This window comes from Anas acuta, chromosome 9, assembly GCF_963932015.1.
Source record: "Anas acuta chromosome 9, bAnaAcu1.1, whole genome shotgun sequence".
Classification (NCBI taxonomy): Eukaryota; Metazoa; Chordata; class Aves; order Anseriformes; family Anatidae; genus Anas; species Anas acuta.
Genome location: NC_088987.1, coordinates 18,248,063 through 18,270,090, shown reverse-complemented (window position 1 = coordinate 18,270,090; position 22,028 = coordinate 18,248,063). Strand labels below are relative to the sequence as shown.

At 46.9% G+C, this 22,028-nt stretch overlaps 1 protein-coding gene and 1 long non-coding RNA gene across 6 annotated transcripts in view; both read right to left on the bottom strand.

Moving 5' to 3' along the window:
• LOC137861382 (G-protein coupled receptor 35-like) overlaps positions 1-22,028 on the bottom strand; it is a 37,942-nt gene that overhangs the window by 15,664 nt on the left and 250 nt on the right. The window lies entirely within an intron of this gene.
• Positions 82-21,992, bottom strand: LOC137861387 (uncharacterized). Of its 5 annotated transcripts, XR_011099571.1 has the most exons (6): positions 19,737-21,987; positions 6,088-6,188; positions 5,839-5,959; positions 4,351-4,817; positions 4,010-4,232; positions 82-3,623 (listed from the first exon to the last, which is right to left on the bottom strand). It is a non-coding gene; the product is annotated as an uncharacterized lncRNA (long non-coding RNA). The 5 variants fall into 5 exon arrangements; XR_011099572.1 differs by lacking the exon at positions 82-3,623 and having other exon boundaries at positions 3,632-4,232; positions 4,351-4,513; positions 19,737-21,986; XR_011099570.1 differs by lacking the exons at positions 82-3,623; positions 6,088-6,188 and having other exon boundaries at positions 3,632-4,232; positions 19,737-21,992.

The window sequence follows — 22,028 nt, the reverse complement described above, 5'->3', positions numbered from 1 at the left end:
GGAGGACATAATCTCCAGGCTCAGCTGGAGCGGTAGCTCTGTGCTCATTGTTTCCACGAAGCCCTGTCTTTTTTTTTTTTTTTTTTTTTAAAGGAAATCTGTAAGAAAGAAAAAAATACAAACCCCAAATTGGAAATGAGACTAAGTACCAAATAGAAAAGTCTGTTCCAAGGCTGCCCCCGTATAGCAAAGAGCAGCACTTACACAGGGATCACACAATCATTTGTAAACTCATCAGATAACATGCTTGCAGTCCGTGATGATATCATCTTTATTCCCAAAAGCAAGAGGAAAAAGCTTCACGCATATGCTAAATGTTCAACCATGAGTGGTTAGATGGGTGGTTTTGGGGGGGAACTTAAGCCAGGAAAAATATGACTTCATTGCCACCTCTGGCCAAACCCAAAGGATGTAGGGTAGAAAATACTAGATTTTGTCACAGTAATTGGAACTACAGAGTCCAGACAAATCAATGAGAATTTCAATCCTGGCAAGGTAATTTACCAGAGTCCAGATAAATTAATGGCAAGATAAGTTTATCACACATGTGACTGGCAGCCAACCACCTGCAGTTCTGGCAAGTGAAATCCTGCTAAGTGTTAGGATGTCCGACCACCGTGATGACCTCACAGCAGATTCCCTGACATAACACGCATCTGGCTCCTTGTCCCTTGCCAGTGCTTTGCAGGCAAGGACAGACAAGGCAGAAGCGTCCCCCAGCCTCCCCCCGTTCTTCCCAACACTTGTCCCAAATAGCTGAGGACCTGTCTCTGAAGCCACACAAAACCAGCCATGCAATGCCAGGGAGACACCCAGAAAGCAGTCAGACCAACAGACATCTGGGGAACTTTCATTCCGTTCTGATGGCAGTGGGAAGGACTGGACAGCTTCTTACCATAAGTCTGCTTTTCACCTGTAAAGGTGAGCATCCAAACTCTATCCTGTCTGTTTGCACATTCCTAGGGACCTGTGACAGTTCCTAGGCACCTGCTTGCATTTTTTTTTGCCTCTTGAATATCCAGAGAAGCAACCCTGGTCTGCTCTTCCCTGTCTGCCCAATTCTTATGGAAATGAATGCAACAGGGCAGATTTATTCAGTAGGAAGCAGGCTAGGTGTTATGTTCTTTGAGACAGGTAACTCAAGTTTATTGTAAGTCAAAACCAACCAGAGTTTTGCTTTTACATCATTTCTCACTCTTTTCCTTGCAGCATTTAATCCTCAGTGATTACCTATGCTGAGATTTACTGAGGTCAGAATAGAGAGAGACATGTAGAAAATAATAATTGCTACTCATAAAAGCCTCTTTTCCGTGTAAAAGGTAACTCTCCAAATACTGTCAACGGGAGTTATTTTCATTACCATAACTTCATCGGCTATATTTAGTCCAGTAGGAGGTGTGCTCACGGTGTCCTCCTGCCAAAACCCATTCATGCCATGCACCTCCTGAGACAAAAACATCCACCACTGTCAGTTCCTTTCTTCTGCCCTCAAAGCCCAGGTCCTGCTCTCCAAAGGAACTTTAACACCTCGATGTTTTCATCCAATTGCAAATCAATTAGCTGCAGGCTCTTAAGGGGTACCCCTAAGCAGATTTCTAAACTTTTAAACCATTAAGTACCCAAATCCATGACAAGAAAAGACTTCAAGAAGATAGGTCCCCCAGGCTGTGTCACAGCCAGACGTGACCAGAGCATCAGAAAATCCAAGATGAAGACCACATCCCCAAAAGGAGAGTGACCGGGGTGCTCAGACACAGGTGCTGCAGGGACAGAGCTCACCACCTGTGCAAAGCACCCTGCTTCTTTGCTATTTCTGCCCTGCCTAAATCTCTCATTCTCTTGCTCTGTCACTCACTCATTATTTAACACAGCAAAGGGATTTGGCATCTGATCTGCAACCAAAGTGCTACGCAGCAGCACATCAGTTTATCTGATCATCTGGTAACTTGGCTGAATTTGCACAGATGCTGGGTAAACTTTGAAAAATGGGTACAAATAAATGCAAAACCGCAACAGATGTTTTTCATAGATTTACTTTTCAGAACACAATTTCACAACAAGTGTGTTCTCTTTAAGGTAAGCGCTGTGTTTCTGTTTAGTAGGGAGTGAGAAGTGTTCCGCAATATTCAACTGAAAATCTTATCACAAGACAAAACGGTCAGTTCAGAGCGTTATCAAAATGATCATTTTACATATTTTCAACGAACGGCCTAAACCATCTCAAGCCTGTGGGAATGATCTTTTCAGCTTTGTTGCCAGTGGAGGCAGCAGTCTCTTTTTGTCTCCATTACTCTTCAAACAAGCTGGTCCCAAGTGTTATTTGTATGACCACATATTTATAACTACATCAGAGCTTCTGAGTGTGCCACCCAGATTCTCCTGTTCCTGAGTGCCCAGCAGCCAAGTGAACCCCATTCCCCCCGTTTCTGCTTGCACAGCCCTTCGCCTGCCTGCACAGGCAGTGCCACATGTAGGCAGCTTCACCTTATCTACACCGAGGGGGCCTGCGAACCCCGATGTGCAGCAGCCTTTATTTCTGTGAGCAGACAAACTTTCCTATGCCCCCCCCAGCACCAGAGCCATCAGCAACAGCTGCTGAAAGCCCTCCCAAGCAAGCCTGCAGGATGTTATCGCCCTCTCTCCTCTAGCACAGCCAATTTCGAGCTGCAGGGTCCTCGGGGCTGAGCCCTCGGTGCCGGAGGTGCCCCGGACCCCCTCGGGCTCCCCCGACCCCCCCCGGTGCGGGGCCGGCCGCACGGTGGAGCTCCGCGGCCGCAAACCGGGGCTGGGCAGAGGCAGGCAGCCGAGCCGAGCCATAAAATGGAAGAATTTAAGGCGGAAAAGTGCCTTGCAGCTGCACTTTGCAGTAGCTGCCCTCGAGAAGGTCGGCGGGGTTCTGGCAGAGCAGCCGCGGGCTGCCAAGAGGGCGTCGTTCCAAGCTGATGCTAAAGACAAAATGAATGGATAAAGAAAGGAACAGAAGCGATGCACCCAGGTGAGGGAGGAGCCGCCTCCTCCCCACTTTGCAGAAAAACGGCACCGAGCACTGTGCTTTTTCTGGTTGTGCTGGACTTTGACAGAGTCACTCAGGTCTCAGCCAGCTGGAGTTTTAGTTTTAGCTCGAAGCCAGCTGCAGGGAGGTCAGAAGGCTTATTCACAGCAAACCAGTCCTGTTGTCACCCTCTCCCCCTATCCCGCCTTCACTGCCACGTTGGGACTGTTCAGCTGTTATCTGTCCATATCATTTGCAACCAATTCAAGGAAACACAAAAACCAAGCAAAGAGACAGTCCTCGCACAGGGCGCAGGGAGAAAGGCAGCTCATCTCACAGCAAGGGCTGCAACGTAAGACCCTACAGGGGAGTGCTCAGGCTTCATGCATCACTTCTGTTGCACGGCCAATGCTGCTCCTGAGGTTGGCAGAGACCTCTCCCCCTTCAGATCCTTCCAGGTGTGATCTGCTGTCTGCGGTTTCTCACACAGAAAACACAGATGCTGAACTTCAGTTTCTAGGTCCCTCCCCTGCCTCCCCATAAACAGCTCCCAGCTGAGCTGAGATTTTGCTGCTTTGGTTTCTGAAGATCAGAAATCTGATTCACTTCTCCAAAAGCGTGTGAGTGAACCCTGAAAAAAAAAATAAAATAATAAAAAAAAAGTGCTAAAAAGCAGTGTCACGTATGATCCAGATCCAGCTGCTGGCAGGGTCCAGGCAAGGCAAGGGGGTGGATTTTAGCAAAAGCGAACCGAAGGCAGTCCCCCAGCATGAAGCTTAGCCCTTGAAAGCAAGCCAAAGCCAATCCATAAGTGACCACGAGCCATTAATTTATCCCCAAGGGATATTTGCTTTTAGTTGTATTAATCTACCCAGTGCAGAGAGAATGAGGTGGGGTTACCAAGTCACGCGTTTGGATCATCAGGCACAGGAGAAGCATCTCATTGAGCACCACTCCGGACTGTGATCCCACAAGTATTGCCCCAGAATGCCACCACCCCATAAAGGAGGAACACACATGTGAAGGTGCCTTCAACAGCCAAGCTTTATCCTCAGCATCCTGGGACCTGACAAAAAGGTGGGTTTTCATGCTCTGTGTTACTGCCAGAGCACAAAGCAGTATGGGCAAGAAGTCTTCTGCAGTAGGAAGGGAGCAACATTTCTGCAACAGTTCCTTTCTCTTGCTCTCTTTTGGGCATCTTTTGCACAAAATCCCTACAGAATGTGCAGCAGCTGTGGTGCTGAGAAGAACAGAAAGAAAATAAAAAAAATTATTCTGTGATGCAGAGCTGGCTTTGCCAGGAAGCACAAACTATTAATGAGCCAAATAATCTGTCTGCTGGGCTCACTGGTACTCACGTGCTTTTGTGCTGCTTTGAGGATGAACAGGTCCCTTCCTTGCATGAGTCCACATGGAGCTCAGCGTTAGAAGTGCTCCGATGCCGTCACTGCAATGAGCAACGCGGGTCTGTGGGACAACTTCGGGCAGTACTGAAGTCATTCTCAAGCAGGGCTGAAGCCACTGGGGAAGCAAAAAACCCCAGCCATCAGGAAGGGACACTGACACCTCTGCAGTCACACTGACTCCTCACAAGCCACCTACTGAAATGCCCAATATCCGCTGCCCTGGTTGACGCAGAAGTTTTTGCTTTGCTGTGAATAGCATCTGTGTTTGGCCACGGCTCTCAGAGATGAACTCTGGAGCCTCTGCTTGGGCAACAAGTGAACACGGGGATGCTGCAGGTGGATCTCCAGCATCTGTTAAGAGATAGGAAGCTTGTGTGGATTTCTAAGCATGAGGGCTCAACTCCCTGCAGGCTACATCTCTGCCAAAAAAGATGGAGTTCTGGTTGAAATTAGTTAGCAGTCTGTGGCAAAAGCAATTTCTTACAGATGTTTTATTTCTTCCTGCATGTAAGGTGTTCTACTACCCATAAAATCACGCTTTGTCCCATGCAAGAAACCAAACGCAAAGATTTCTGTGTTCAGGGATTTCTGTGTGCAGCTGCCATTGCTGGAGCCTGTACAGCCCCCTGCCCACAATCCACAGGCATCCTTGCTTCCTCCAGAAAGCAGGGTTTCCCAGCCTGGGGAATAATTGCACTTTCTGCTCCCAAAATTAATACCAACTTCATGTTTAATCAAAGTACTTTAGTCAAAGTACTTCGGCTAGAAATGCAGGTAGCATGTTCCCAGGTTTTTCACAGGCAGTGGTAAGCTTTTATACATAATGCAAAGACTCTGATGGGATGCAAAAGCATCCCTAAACATAAACTCTAAACTGATCCTGCTTCTGAATGGTAGTATCAGCAACTTACTTGCCTTGAAGAATGTCAGTGTATCCTCCCCAAGAAAATTTTCTTTTAAATATGAGAGAGAGTGAGCTACTGCTAAACTCGCCACCGTACCACTGCCCATTGTTTCAGAGCTTCAAGGAAATGCTCATTAAGCCACAGAAACTGTTTCTGAGGGTAACTTCTAACACAAGCGGTGTTCACCTTGATCTGTCTGAAGAATTTTAGTTCTCTGGTTCTGGACATCACCGAGCAATTACCATAGCCATTGCTGAAAACTCATTTATTTTCACAGCAATGTGATGACTCTGTTATTTCTGCGCAGTATGTATCAGCAATATCAGCCAGGAATTTGCTGTGTCCACAGTAACCTCTATTTAAAACATGGCCTTGCTTTTTGCTGCATCAGTGTCTCCTCCATATCCTTCTCCTGCCCGTGACACCCACTGCTTCACCACATAAACACCGTGTTGGAAGCATTTCTGCCCAAACTGTAGGGTGAAAATAATCCTTTCCTACTGCTGGCAAATGAACTAAAACTTTTCCTTCTTACCTGTGAAGCCATTCTCTGGCAGAATGAGTTTGAAAAGTGCGAGGTATTTTTTAGGAAGGGAGTAAATACTTAAAAAGAGCATTAAGGTGATACAGGTTTGTCCGTCTTCTCTGACCTTAACCTGAAACAAGAGGAAAGGGTTGTATGGGCTTCCTTTGAATAATTAAATACAAATAATAGTAAAATGAAAACAAACAAACAAAATCAATTCAGTGCCTCTCCACCAGAGCCCCAAGGTCAAGTGCTTACAATGCAAAATGCCACTCTTCTCCCTCCTTTAGGATCCCACACATGCCACAGCTCTTCGCCCAAATCCAGCTGCTTCTGCTTCACCACACAGCCCGATCATCCTGTAAAATTTTACACCAATCTGTGGCAAATTAAAAACAAAATAAGATCTGAACAATAGGAAAATATCATACAAAATCACCTGCACTAAATACAGTAGGAAAAGATAAACGTGAGCTCTCTCTCTGAGACGTCTGTGCATAAATCTGAGCTCCTGATGCCTGTGGGTGTATGAGCAAAATACTCACCTCCCACTGATGGAAATATTGAGATTAACAACATTATTTGCCTTGTGGCAAATAACACTTTTTTCTTTCAACTCACAGACAAGTGTCATAAAAGATTGAATGTGCACATTCACAGGGTGCTTATGAAGTACTTGGTATTAGAATTCCCTGGGTGGGCAATTACAGCCACGTGCTGCTTTTTGAACAGTTTTTAATTAGTCTCAAGGTGACTCAGCTCACAAATACCCCTGCTGGCTTCTCCATAAAGCTTCCCGTAAGCACTTTTGGTGCTTCTTGGGGCACTGTGCAGACGGCCTTGCATGACTACCTGCTCTGGGCTCATCTTGAAAAACGGGGCTCAGCAAAACCCAGAGCACCCCTTGTGCAGGGAAGTCACACGTTGCAACGTCTGCTCTGGACCAGAAAAGTTCAAACATCAAAATTTTGCAAAGAACAGAATTTGGGAGAAAAAAAAAAAAAAAAAAAAGTCATTTCAGAGATGGCAAAACACTGACCAAAAGCAGGCACTTAGGGGCTCCAATACCACCTGCAGCACTGTGCTGCTTTGCTCACGTGAGGAGCAACGTCTGCTACTTCTCCTGGTGCAGTCCCCACGCCTGTTCATCTCTGATAATATTAATTTTGCAAGTCCTGAAGAGCTGGAATTATTTGAAATTAACCTTGTAGCACTTTTAGGTTGTCTTTGATGACTTAAACTTATGGAAACGTTTAGAACAGAAGCATTAACTTTTATAAACGTTCACAGAAATGTCTGGTTTTAGGTCTGGCAGTAACTGGGGGTGTTCTTATTGGGGCACAAGAAATCCCCAGCAAGTACAACGTTGCTGCAGGCCTGTCCCCCAGCCCTGTTCACATCTCAGAGGAGGACATGCTCCCTTCTGTGCCCGCGTTTGGCCTCGGGGAGAATTCCCTGACTTTTTCACTGTGGTATGAGCAACACTTTCATTTCCTCATTATTTATTTTTTATTGCAAGTTCTCCCATGGAACTGCCTGGAACGTCAAAGAGACGTTCCCATTGCCTAGCAGGGGAAAGCATCCGAGCAAAACAAGCGCTGCTCCCACGCCAGGCGGCACCAGCCCCATCCAAACTTTCCAAACTCGTAACTGCGACCCGCTGACCCCGCTACCCAGGGGAAGGATGGGAGCCCTCGGCTAGCTGTGGGAGCTGGCATTGCTTACAGAAAGCTGTCACAAACCAAGGCCAAGTCACGCTGCAGAGACGTGAGGATGTCTGGCTAGACCTCCACGCACGTGGCAGACTTTGAAGGCTGCGGTCTCTGTCCTGCAAAGACAATCAAGCATCACCTCAAACACATGTGGCCCTGTAGTGGGTTACATCAGCTGGGGCTGCTTAAAAACTGCAGGTTATCATTCAGGATCACTGCATGAAACAGCACAGACCCTGTGGAGGAGTTATCTTCTCTGCAGGTGCTCGTTGAATTCACTTCTTATTACATACAGCATTACAATGCAGCAGATAGACAAATTCAACTGGATTTATCCATGCTAAACATGGCCCTTAGGCCCACCACAAAGTTTTACTGCTAGGGTTGGGTACGTGCTTAGTCTGACTGTGGTTTTCTTGGCCCTTTCAGAAAACTCCAGCAGCCCCGAGACAGCAGCAAGATACGCTGAGGAGCACGGCTCGAGCCATGGCAGGATGTGTCCAGGCTAACCTGGGACCAGCTAAGGTCCCAGCAGGGAAAACTCCTACAGGAAAACGTCTGCTGCTAGCACCCCTGGAGTGACAGCCCAGGGCAATGCCTCTATCAGAGATAATCCCGTGTCGTTATACCCAAATTGATCGTTTTTCCTCCTACAGCATCCCTTGGGGGTGGCTTTGTGAGGCAGGGCTGGGGGCTGAGCAAGGAAAGGAGAAAAAGCCCCATCACAGCCAGAAACAGGGATGTGCCCTGCAAACAGGACATGTTGGAGAGTCCAGCACCAGGGTTCCAGCTCATCAGTGCCTGGCGCTGTGGAGACCTAGGGGGGATCTCTCAGTAAGTGATGCAGCTTTCGTTTTCCTCCCATTTCACAGCATTTCTGAAATGATTTCTGTGCCTGTGTTAGCACCCCGCTGTCCCCTTCTGTTAACGTTCAGAAACCTCTGATCCAGAGAACAGGCTGGACAAAACAACACTGGCATTGAGTGAGAGCCTCCAGGCAAGGGGTAAGCAGAATTTAGGGGACAGGAGAGCATTTTACACTGGAAGGAGAAATTCCCTGTCTGCCAGGCAACAGCAGAAAGATGGCTGGTAAGAGCCTCACCTGAGCTCTGCCAGGAGGTCACACCACAGAGGATCCTGGAAGCAAAAAAACCACGACCAAGACTGCACAAGGAGGCGACCAGAGTGGACTGTCAGGCCCGGAGGGGCTCGTGGCATCGCTGAGGTGCCAGGGACTTTTCTTCCAAGGCAGAGACTTACACGGAGCTTAGGGGCTGGGGTGCTCTCTCAGTGCCTGCGCTGTGCTCCCCTGTCACAGGAGGGGCTGGAAAGGCAGCCCCAAATCCCTTGCCATCACTGTTTCAGGGAAAGAATAGCTTAACAGATGGCAATTAGTAACTCCTCTAAAGGAACACGCAGCAGTGGTTTCCTGGAAGCAGGTTTAATTACTGAGAACACAATCCCAAATTGCTATTAGTATTCCCTATCAGTGTTACAAGCGGTATTGTGGGATGGGCAACAAGCAGGCAAGCATTCAGCCGTCTCTTATCTGCTCTTCAGAACCCTTCATGTCTGAAAAATAGCCAAACGACTGAAAATTTGCTCCTGGAACTGTTTTGCATCCCATTTTTGTGTGCCAGGGAAATGCTGTCTAGCTTAAAGCAGACATTTCACTGCATGCAGAACCAACCCCTGGAAAGTCCCAAGGGAGACTTTGCATAAATATTTGGGTGTAAATCAAAGGATCAGATGTATGGTTAAGCTAAACCAGTACAAGAGGAAATTAACAGCATCTGTATAGCATCTGCAGCATAAACACAGCCTGGATTTTAGTGTCCTAATTAAACAACCTGCACTAGCACAGCCTCTCCAAACTTGCATTGACCCAAATGCGCGCAGGACTGGCAGAAATCCTGACCCAGGCTGCTTAACTGCTCTTCTCATTAACCAGAAGTGCTTTCAGGAATGGGAGAGTGAAATAAAAGGAAAAATTCACACCAAGATGGTTGACAGCTGATCTGCAGCTTCAGCACTGGGACAGGCCAGTGGGACAGCAGCCCTGCCCTGATCCAGGAAATGATAATTGGGCCCAGAATCACAAGAAATGGGTCAGATAAAACCAAGTTCACCTTTTTGGCATGGTCCCACATGCTGACACAGGGGCACACAGGTGTGAAGAGAGGCTCTGCCCCAGGCCTGACTCCCCCAGCTGGTGGAGCTGCCCTGGACCCAAACAGCCTCCTCTTTAATGAGGCGCCCCAACGAGAAGCTGGTGGCTTCTGCACAAGGCAGCTTGGCCCAGCTACGTTCCCACAGCACCCTAAGCTACAGCTATAGTTAAAGACGAAAATGAAGCCAAAGATCTTAACGAGCTCAAGGGATGCCTGCTGCTACATCCTGATGGCAATGCATTTGCCACGTCACGTTTGATGCTGCTAAGGAGAGACTTCCCAGTGCTTCCAGCCACGCAGCAGCCAGCATTAGACTCTGTAACCATGTTTTCATCCAGTAAATCAAAGCCTGATACTCACAACTAATGAGCCCCTGCAAAATAGCTCTCAAATATGAGATTTAAAAGCCTGAAGTGCTTCTGAAGGCAAAGAAATTGAGAACAGGCTCACTAATTAGGGTTCAAGTGAAACAGCAGCAATCCAAATACACTGAAATGCACTTGGTACCCGCCACAAACAGCTCTAGCAACAGGCACCATGAGCCAAAGAGAAAAACATACTTTGAAAGGAAACACAGGAGGGATGAATGCAGAAGACCTGATTTTGCTCGTTCCAAATTGCCTGCCAATGTACTTATGCAGCCTGAAGTGGCTGAAGCGTGAATTTCAGCAGCTATGAGAAGAAAGGTATAAAACACAAGGTACAAGAGGCTTAAGTCAAAGAGGACACAATCCTGTTTTATCATAAACACAGGAAACACATTTAGCCAAGCAGTCATAGATAACAGCACAAAGTGTCCCAAACAAGTATTTCTAATACTTTCTAAACCCTGTGGCTGGTTCTGCCGTGCCTGTACACCACATTGGCTGTACAAAGACCAATGGCTTTGCTACACCAGTTTAAGGTCTGTTCACACCACTGGAGCAATGGGGGAACGAGGGGATGCGGCAGGCTGAAGTGGCAGTTGAGTGGCTGTGGGCTCCAGCCTGAAACCAATACTCTGCTGTCACAAACCTGTCTCCTCCAAGAGTAGTCCTCCTCCTGGTACGTCCTCACCCTTCCTTCAACCCCACTCTGCATTTGGTTTTGCTTGTTTGTTGTTTTTAAGCACCTCTGTTGTGGTCCTTTCAGAACACCTCAGGTCGGCCCCTTGCTTTGGAAAACTGTCAGGGTGCAGTCATTTACTTGCATCAGACTGGAGCGACTTTTGCACAGAGGAAAGATCCCACCTCGCACACGTATGTAACTCAAATACAGTCAGAAAATTAGGGTATCCCTGTGTAAGGCCTTCTGCAATGACAGGACTGCCTGGAGCATCTCTGGCCCCCATCCCACACACGTACGCAGCTCCTCCCGAACACTTCCCAGCCGCTCCATCCAAATGCGCCCAGGTAGGAAGCTGCAGTAAGTTTGTGCAGCTAACAAGGGAGGCTGGATCCTGCATGTGAGTAGGAAAAAAATAAAGGTTTGCTATCCTGGCCAGTGTCCCCGGGTGACATCTCTGGCCTGCTCTACGGAGGGGCCCTCTGGGCCTTTTAAGAGCCAACGAGTCTATAAATATTCCATGAGAAACATCTCTGAGTTTAAAATTAGCACGAAAAACACCGAGGTCTCAAATGTCTGAGAAGAAGGCTCCCCAGGGCTTTTCCACAGTCAGGCAGACCTCCAGCAACCCCTCACAACCCCCCCATGGGCTGCAGCAGGGTGAGAGCTCTGCGCAGGGACGGTGCACCAGGGCCCAAGCGATGTCTCTGTGCACGATACAGGAGCAACAAGTACTTTCTAGTCATGGCTTCTATTGGAAAAAAAAAAAAAATACATTTTTTTTAACCTTGAAATGGCCATCTGACAACTGAAATACAAACAAGGTGGAGGAAAACGGGAAAAAAGCCAAGAGAACTCACTCAAATACGGTAATTGACAAGATTTTCTCTTTTCAATCCCAAAAGAAGAGAGGGTCTTGTAACATTATGTTTATTTTTAGTATAAATAGAGATGAGGGATGGTGTGTTTTTTTTTTTCTTTCAAAATTGAGGTTTTAGTTTTTCCTTACAAGAGAACAATCGTGTCTAAGAGGCTTTTATGACTTACTATATAAGCCCATGTTTGTTCATGAGTTGGTAAAATCATCCAATCATCCCCAGTGCAATTAAAGTCTTCGGGGCTGCTGTTAAAGCTCCACCCAAACACCCCAGGGGGCAGCTAAGCAGCAGTTTCATTATACTTCAGACTGGCACAAACTCTTACAGCAGGATTTCAGACACCATGGAAACCCATCCCAGGCTCAAAGGCAGGAAGGGAAAAAGTCTTGATGCTTTTCTCCTCATATCATCTTTGAGAACAAGGTCTTAAGTGTTTCCAACACCTCCACATGAGCTGTGCTTAAAGGAAAATTAATGGTGGCTGTCTATGGGCCACCAGGAAAAGCATGGAAATAATAAATTTCATCAACACTTACTTGCAGCATGGTGAGAACGGAGCACTGCTTGCTGAAGGACTCAATTTTCTTTACCCTTGCTAACAACCACAGTGATTATTAAAATATAAACAGTGCTTGACTGCTACTAGGAAAGTCCCCTGGATGTTAACAATCGTTTGATTAACCAACGTGTCAGAATTGTTGATTTCCTTCAGCCTGGTAGGAACAACTCTCTTCAGAGCACAAACAAAAGGAGGAGTAGGAGTGCTGTATTAAAGCAGTCACAAGCCAAATCCACTCTACTTGCCAGAATCAACTGTGGCGTGCTCAGATAAACCCCACTGCCTGGGCTGTTTAATCCAGGTATCGACAAACACGCAGTGTAAATACCGGAATAAACCCACAAGGTTAATCTACTACGTAACACGTTGATGGGAAATGTTGGCTCACTTGATTGACCCTTCCTGAAGGGGAAGATAGGAAGGATTCATTTATCAAAGCTTATTCTAAAACGTACTGTTGGGCTTGGGCTTTGAAGGTGGAGGAGAAGGTCTGCACAGACTGCCCCACGCCTGCCCACTCATTCCAGGAGGAACTCGTGGTATCCACAGCATTTGCCAGCGTTTCGTTCAGTCCTGTCCACTCTGTGGAAAAATCTTTCCATATGAACAACTTTTAGTCTACCACCTCTGCCTATATGAAATTAAAGCCCTGATTCTTCTGCTGCAAGGCATGAGAAAGGGCAAGCCTGCCCACACTAGCCCCTCGTCACATCTGATGGCTGGATTTACAAATGCAGTAAAAGAAAAAAGAATTACAACTAGCTAACTATTCTACCAGATGTAAGATATGTATCAAAGGAGTACCATAAGATATACAAGCTCTGGGGAAGATATGTGAACCCTTGAGAGCATGCAGCTAGGAGGACACAACATCCAAGATTTCTCGATTACCAGAATTATTTAACACAGCATAGTGCTTTATCACAAAACAATTTCACTTTGCAAAAGAAAAAAACACAGAAGATGATGGAATAAAAATATCTTGTGGAACAACAGAAGAACAATCAGACGCAAAAATAGGAACTTCATCCAATCTTTTGAAAAGATGCTCCCTGAGGCAGGCATCCGTACCATGGCTGCTCATGGCCGTGCAGGCTGGGGAGGCTCCCCCTGGGGAGGTCTCCACACACCGAGCTTCCCCCCAGTGCCGGGCTGAGGAGCGCTGCCGCCCCGCGCCCCGCCAGAGCCGCTCATTAACCTGGAAGGCTGCAGGCATCTCTGCCAGACAGACGTCTGTGTTTCTGAGAAGAGAGACGTGGTGTTTATTTTAGCGGTACTTCTCCAAACTCGCTTCCAGATAAGGGTGAGGTAATCACAGCACGGGGCACAAAAATCCAGCCAGCCCTGCTGGGAGGCACTGGGGAGGGAGCTGGGTACAGAAACCCCCGCGGGCCACGGGGCTGCCGCCTCTTGAATGGGAGCACCCCAATGAAGAGACCTGGTCCCCCAAACAAGGGGCTCGGGTCTGACCCTTTTGGCTCCAAGGCAGAACCAACCACTGGCCATCCATCAAGGCAGAGGTTTATTTACGGGACGGGCATGAGATCCAGGCGAGCGACACCACAACTTGCTGACGGCCAGCTTTGAAGCAGCAGCTCCCTGGGTCAGATGTCAGCTCTGCTTTGGGGTGACCTGCCATCCCCCTGCTCCTGCCCAGGGCTGTCCTCACTGCAGCTCCAGCAGCTCGGACGAGCTTGCTGCTTTTGTCTCTTCCCTGAAAACCCGGCGGCAGAGCTGGGTCACATTCTGATGCCCTTTAGATACTGACTTACTGACTCACGACATTTCTCCGCATTGGCGAGCAACCCCGAAGCAAACACCGTTTCCCCGTTTTTCAGGTGTGTGATTTCCCTGCAGGCTTTTTAAGGACAACAGACTCAGCTGCCCCACCAGAGACCCACACCAGTGTATTCAGTGCAAGGGCTGGGCCACACACTGCAGATTTCACTGTGGTAAAAACACCTTTTAAGAACACTTTTAACAGCACTTCCCGTTCTGAATAACAAACAGATAACTACCTGCATTTTTCAACAACCAGAAGGAGCGATCTCAGGCTACCCAGACAGCAAGCCATTTCTTTTGTGGGTTTGTAGTTGAGCTCTGGACCCGTCGGGCAGCTCTGACCTTCTCCTGAGCAGGCTGACCCTGTGCCTGCAGAGCCAGCACCAGGGCCAGCGTGAAAGCTGGTGTGCCAGGAGTCTGGGGAAGGCGAGGGGAGAAAGATGCACACCAAAACACCCCAACCCCGAGGGTTTGGCACCCTCCCACTGCAGTTACCTGTGGTAAATGAGCCCCAGCACTCCCCCCAGATGCCTTTTGAAACAACCAGCACGTTTCAATAAATACCCAGGTCTAGCAGCCCTGCAAAGGAAGTCACAGGCCAAAGACACACCACAGCCACGTCTCTTCTTCCCTTCGGGAAATTTCAGTCAGAGAGAGGAGTGTTTCTCGTTACTGCTCATAGCAGCAAGGAACAATACTGGAAAAATTAACTTGTAATTGGGAAAGTGACTCAGAGATCAACAGAGGCATTGAGTCCTGAGAGAATAAACGGTAATAGCGCCAGCTTCCAGGAAGACAGCATGCCAGAAAACTACAATTAGGAAAAAAAAAAAACAAACAAAAAAACGTGCAAAAGGGGGACAGACACATGTACATATTTAAATGGCTGAGACGAATAAAAAAATGCTTTTTTCCTCCAGTTTATGACAAACAGACTGGAACAGCAGGCTCCTAGCCCTGTACCTATCTCATCTCCTGCAAGGGGAAGCCCTTGCCCCGAGAGCCCCTGCTGCCCGGGTACAGGCCGCTGTACTTTTACGCGCATGCAAACATTTCCTGTGTCCAAGCTGCAGTCTGTGCCCCATCCTCAGAGGGGAGATTGATGTGCTGGTAGAAGTTCAGAATCCACAGGTATGAGGAAAGTATCCAGAGACTTCATCATCTTCCAAAAGACAAGAAAGAAAAACTACATAAACCAGCAAAACCGTAAATTCTTGTGCATTGACAACATGCTCTGATCTATTATCAATAAAAAATGATGAACTTTCTCAGACTTCAAATTATACATGTATCAGACTTACAAACATCAGCAGCACAATACAGCATGCAATCTGCTCACATACCACACTATTAGGGGAAAGTGTGTGCTGTGGGAAGAGCACACAGCAGAGCCCTGTGAAGTTACCCCCAGAGGCAGCAGCTATAAGCATCACTGCAGCACTGTGCAGCTTTTTGCTTCTTCCCCTTCTGCAAGCGTACAGCATATGGCAATAAAAGCCAGCGGAGTCCCAGCAGAACAGGAACAAACTTCTTAAATCATGCTGAATGTTGTAAATCTGATAAGTGAGAATCACTGGCAAAGCAGCACAAAATCACTTCTTGCAGTCTCCTGGTGGAGCGCTGCATCCTCACATCTGGCACAGAGAGGAACCTCTCAGGTTTACACATCGGGCACAGGGTTACTCAGGTTTGTAAGTGGAAACAACTTCTGTAGCACTACAGGATTTCTGAAGTGTATTCAGTTCAGTAAAATAGCTTTAAAATATTTATACTGCAGCAAAATTGCACTGACATGGGACACTCATGACCACCAATCAGGACTTGGAATTGCAAGCTGGCACAGCAGGCACTTTGGTCATTAGGTATCTGAATGATTCTTTTTTTACTTACTTATTTGAATATAATTTCCTGAAACTTATTTTACAGCTCTCCCATTCTCGTTATTTTTTTTTTTTTTTCTGTTTGACAAGCAAACACAAGCCAAACCCTGCCATTGGTGGAGCGCACACCTTCCAACTTCAAAGGAAGAGCTGCTGGTTCCTGGAAACCTCCACATCAGGGGCTTCACTCTTCAAGCCAGAGGTACATCATTAGGTAAACAGAGAGCAAATTTTTAACTCGAAGTTAAGCAAGCAGTGGCATGGGACTGTGCAGAGCATGCTTTGAGGGAGCAAGCTCAAAGTGACTCCCGAGGAGGCGCTGGTGCAGCGGTCACACTGCAGTCGCCCATGGCTGATGCCCACCAAAGCACTGCGATACGTGGTGTTGTAACAGAGCCCCTGCAGCCTCAGCTCACCTTGGAAACAAAAAGCGAAAAGTTTGGTTTTTGCTGATCCACAGAGGAGCTTTGAAATACAGCCTCATCGCCACCAGAAACCTCAGAAGTAGATGCTGAGGCATTCCCAGCTGCATTTGAATTCAGCAACTGAGTTAGTGGTGGTTCTGCAGCAGATGGTTTCGCAGGCCCAGTTTTGGAACTTTCCTGTATTTATTTATTTATTCAGCTCTCTTGTGACCACACAGCTGCAGCTGGGCACAGCGGGGGTATGCTAGCAAAGCACACTTTGCAAAAAGCAAGTGTGACCTCAGGTGATGGCATCAGCTCAGCTCTTATTAATTTCTGTATCATCTTTTCCAAGGATGCTTTTTTGCTTATGCTGGAAGATTACTGCACAAAGCATTTTCATATGGCTTAACCTAGGGAAATGCCAAACGCAGACCTACAGAAACCACCTGCTCACAACATGGGAAGGATAACGAGTGATGATGCAATTAGGCCACTGTGTCCAGCTTCGGGGAAACTGCTGATTCATGGAGAACTGTAACATACACTGTGTCCCCTAGCCTTACAGGAGTCCCTGGGGACTGCAGGGACTGGGAAATGCAAAGTGCTCGCTGGCTGCTGCCTGCCCAGAGTTGTGCCACACTCACACGACTGCAGTCCCAGTTTTGCCTCAAACAGGAAAATAGGAAGCGACCGTAGGGCAATGGGAAAGGTGAGCTGCAGCTCACAGCATGCACGCTTTGGATAGGAGACAAAGGATCACCTGAGTGAGCAGTACCTGCATCACGTCTACACACCAAACACATTCCTGCTCAAAGCTGTTTGCTCGAGTCTAACAGGAACAGGTACTGCTGTGGCCTTTGCCAAAATGAAACCTCCAATTCTACGAGTGAACAGCAGGCACTCTGCGCATTACTTCTCTGCACGTAGAAGTAGGACATGGCCCATTTCTAGAGATCTCCTACCGACCTATTCTAAAAGGTTCCCAAGGTGCTACGCCCTCACAATTAACTTTAGGAACTGCATAGAAGCGTGCAGTTTGATGGACTTCGATTTCTCAAGTTAAAATTTAAAAAAAATAAATAAAAGAATAAAACTGCCTATCAGCTTCCAGTCTCTGAAGGCTCTTTTGTTCTCGACACAGATCCAACTGCAACAAACCTTCAGGGTTTCAAGACACTGAGCTGAAAAAAAAACAACATTTATATTTCTGTATTATCGTCTAACACACAGTGGAGATGTTTGTTTCCAGAGCACCAGGCTAGAGGCATTGTTAGCAACATAGCTTGAAAAGCTAATCAGCTTTTGGACACACAAATTTTAAACCGCACAGAAAATAAGCCCCAGTCATATAACAAGATGAGGTCTAAGAGCACCCCACTATGAGGGCTGTGACATGGGAATTCAATGGCAGCCTAGAAGATGCTGTTTGCCATCAGCTGTGGGTCACATTTTCTCTCTGTGCATTCACATCTTCTCCCAAAACTGCATCATGTGGCCAAATCTTGAAGTCTCCTGAAAACAAAGGCTCTCGCAATCAAGTTAGATAAGAACTGTCTGAACTAGTACGGAAGGAAACAAAAATGCAGCTAGATGCTCTCTACATGCTAGCAATTAATTTTTTCTCAAACTCCCAAATCTCGGCCATCACATGAGCTTAAGGGCCTGATCCACAACCCACTGAGTCACAGGAATCCTTTCTACCCTCTCACAGTGGATGTGAACAAGCTTCAGGTGACAGGAGTTGGTCAAGGAGGCAGGAGGGAGCAAGGGATAACACAAGCTTAGGTTTAATACCAATTATGGGTCATAGAACTGAAAAACTGATTGAATTTGAAGTGGTTCCCTGTATTGTCCCTTTTATGGAAAACAGTGATAAAAATATCTAACTTCTTGATATGCCACTTCCTTGTTAATGTGTATCACCAAGGCTACATATTTGTCAATTTTTTCCACCGCAGTTAAAAAAAAATACATTTTCTACCACACATACCATTACTGTATTACATGCAGGGCAACAGTCTGGGTGAGCGACTGGCCTGCAGAGCTGGATGAACTTTTCGCCACGAAATCTGGAGCAACACACCCACACCAAAGCCCAGTCCCCAGCTGGAGGTGTTGTGTACCCCAGTCCCACCCACATTGACTCATTCTGCCCTTGTTTGCCTTGCACGTCTTGAAAACAGAAATCTGGAGAGAACTTCCTCCCCTCCTGCTTGCAGGACGCTCTTTGATTGTTCTGGCACAGGGGGACTGTTTTGAGTTTCACACTCCTAGGAAGAGAAACCCAAGGTTGGCACTGCCGTGAACCAGATGACAGAGAGCAGCAGGCAAGCAGCCCACCCCACCCAGTGCAATGCTCACATCTCAGCAGAGCTTGGGTAGGATCAACGAGAAGCTAATCCAGCAAGGACTGCGTGAGCTTCACCTATGAATACAGATCGATGTTGAGGCTTTCTATCAGCTTCCCTCACCAACATCTGCAGTCAGATGCCCCTCACACCTCATTCCTGCCCAAATTGTCACAGTTCAGTTCGAGGCAAGCAGAGTTGCCACGGTTGGCATTCGGGTTTTGCTGACCATCCTGCTGATACACGACTGCAGGACAGGCATACCAAGCCTCAAAAAGAGATGAAAAGCCCAGAATTGCCATTGTCACAGCTGTGCCACCCGCACTTGGTGAGAGAACCAAACCAGGTCAGATCAAGAGGCGCTGTGTCCACCCCCCATGCCACAGGGACAGCACAGACCTGCGCACAAACCCATCATGGAAATGACTGTGAGGTGCTGCGAGGGATGGGTCTGGTATCCCACCTGTGCTGTTCAAAGGCAGCTAACACCAACTCAGCCACAGCTATCATTTGAGACCTCAGCTTGGAAACTAGGAGGGCCAGCTTTCTGCAAGAAATAGGCTTTAACCAGAATGCCACATACTGATGAAGACAAGGAGTGAAGGGGACTTGCTTCATCTCAAAACCAGAAAATACGGTTTCAATTCCTGAAAAAATTATATATATATATATATTCTGAGAAAACAGCAATAAGCATACAGCTCTGCTGTCATTGCTGTTCTTCACAGCAGTCCAGAGCATCCCTCAGTAAGCATGCGAGGAGCCCGATGAGCAAATGACCCACCCTACCCTCTCTGTGCAGTCTGCATCTTCTTATGGTTCTGCTATGAGCCTGTTCTGCACTTCCAAAGCCTGTAGTCCCCCAGATCCTCCTCACAACCCTTCTTATAGATGGGTGTCGCATTAGCAAGTGACATCCCTGTACCCACTGCAGAGGCCAGCTGGAGGCCAGCTGAAACAGAGCTCACAGCTGCTGCCAGGATGCACAGCTTAGCCATACCATTACCTCACACCACTCAAAAGCAAGAACCCCAAATCACTATTGCACTGCCAAGTTGCTCACGGATGCAAACAATGCCTAGAATTTAAAGTAGCAAAAATACAGATAGGAGACCACCAAACTTACCTTATTTATGCAAGTTAGATCTGTTAATCATTATAAAGAAGGAAAGAGTGTCTATAGACAACCAGTTACAGTTACATCTGGTCAGACTCAAGTTATCTGCCATGACAGTGCTAGCGAACAAGGTTAGGTTGCTTCCTGTTACAAATGCTTAGAGCATCTCAGTTCTTACGAGAAGAGTTTTATCACTTCCCCTTAATTCTTCAGCTGGGACCTTCCCCATTCACAAAGCCTGTATAATTATAATTGAAGGGGAAGCGGCTTTTCTTCTGCCATGAAACTGAGTTTTAAAATGCACTTTCTGGTTGGTAGCTGGGATGAGCCAGCAGCCTCTAAATTACCTGGAAAACTCCACTGCCCTAATAGCAGATTGCTTTGCAGCTGTTCTAGCCACACAAGGCCCAGCTTTAACCATTTGCTCCACCTGTTTTCCTAAATTCAAGTGTAAATGCCCCCCTCACCCACGTATTCTTAGGAAACATGGCCTGACCTTTAATATACACATACCTTGGTAAGCTGAGAGAAAATCAGATAGCATATCACTCATCAAGATAACTGAGGAAAAAAATCAACTCAGGGAAACAGATTCTCAGCTCATGAAAATGATTTACAACTTCCCTGATTTACCCCAGTTAAAGATCTGGCTCCATTTTTGAGAAGCGTTTTAAAACAGTAATGCCGCTCTTCAGCACCTATGAAGAGGCGGGGAATGCTTAGGTGAGAAAGAAAAAGCTAAGTTCCCCCTCCATACTCTCGCTAAGATTAATGTTTAAGCAATGGTGCATACACTGTAAATAACACCGATTTGGTAATATATAAACCACAAGTTAGGGCATGCAGTTCAGTTTCCCTATTTTTATCTTGCTGGATGTAGCTGAAACTGGCTTTTAACAAAGTACGACCTACTCTCACGCACACCAATGCTGTTATTCTCCTTAGTGAATTAAAACAAATGCTACAAACACTAGTATTATTTTCACCACCTACAGCCCTGAGCTTCCTTTAACTCATTAAGTACCAGAGGACTCAGATATTCGGTATTTTAGACTGAAGCAGGTTAGTTGTAAAGGTGGCCTACAGGCTGAACCTGTCAAGGGCTCAACCCGGTTCAATCCCCCTGGTGTAGCAGGCCTCCTTCTGAGGTTCCCATGCACTGACAAGGGCTAATACACCACAGACCATTTCTTCATGCTGAAGGGGACAGAAGCTCAGCCCTCCATAGACAGTTTCTGCCGTGCTTACACGGTGCCCGTCTGCAACAGGGATTTTGCAAGCTCCTGCTGGTCCCCTACAGCAAACTGCTTTCCACCCCAGGGTCATCACAAACCCATGGGAGATCTTAGAGCTCTTTGAAACCTGCAAACCACAAATGCCCAGGCTGAGTCTAACTTTCTCTGACCTGAAGAACAGCCATTGTCATCTACTGAGGGTTTTGTCATGGGTTTAAAATCGAGTGGGCTCATGGAAGTACCATACTATTGTTGTTGTAGAGGGCTCCAGGGCCAGGCAGGAAAAGGGCGCCGCAGGATTTCTGCATGAACGGGCACACAGTCATTTCGAGCTGAGTTTATTCCAGAAATACAGCTTTCAGTCTGCATTGACCTTCAAAACAGGCAGCACGCTCAGCAGTGGCATGCAGACCGCAGAACAAGTTCGCTGCATTTTGGGACATCTCTGTTTCTGTTTAAAGAGACCCAGCTCCTGCCAGAAGTTACTTGCAATAAACTAAAGCACTTTCAGTCAACTCCCTCTGCTCCTCCCCTTCTCTCTCACCATCTATTTTTGTATCACACCGAAAATCATTTTCGGTGTCACATTAGCCACATGGCACAGCCTCCCCTCTCCTTCTGGGCTTCCGAATTTAAGAACAGCTGCAGTAAGAAGACACACAACTGTGTGTCCCCTTATGTTAGCTAACATGATCAACTTCATGCAGAAAATAAACAAGGTAAGAGGTTAATTTAGCATTATGCCCTTAAAGATTGCATCTTCTCTGGCTTTTGGAAAATTATTTGGAAAAAAATGCATTAGATATAGTCCTCCCAGAACATACTCTGAATAGAGGTTTTTTTTCAAATACACACTGCTTAAGTTTTCTCCCCAAATTAGTGTTGTTCCCTGCACCTTGAACAGAGTTTAGTAGCAGAGTGCTATGTGTAGGAGAAGCTCCAAAACTGACCTGACTGTTAAACAAAGTGCTCCTTACGAAATTTCACCCTTCTCACGCACAAAGTTTCAGGTTTACGCTGCTAAGCAGCTTGTTGAGTTTAAGAAATATATTTGCATACAAGAACA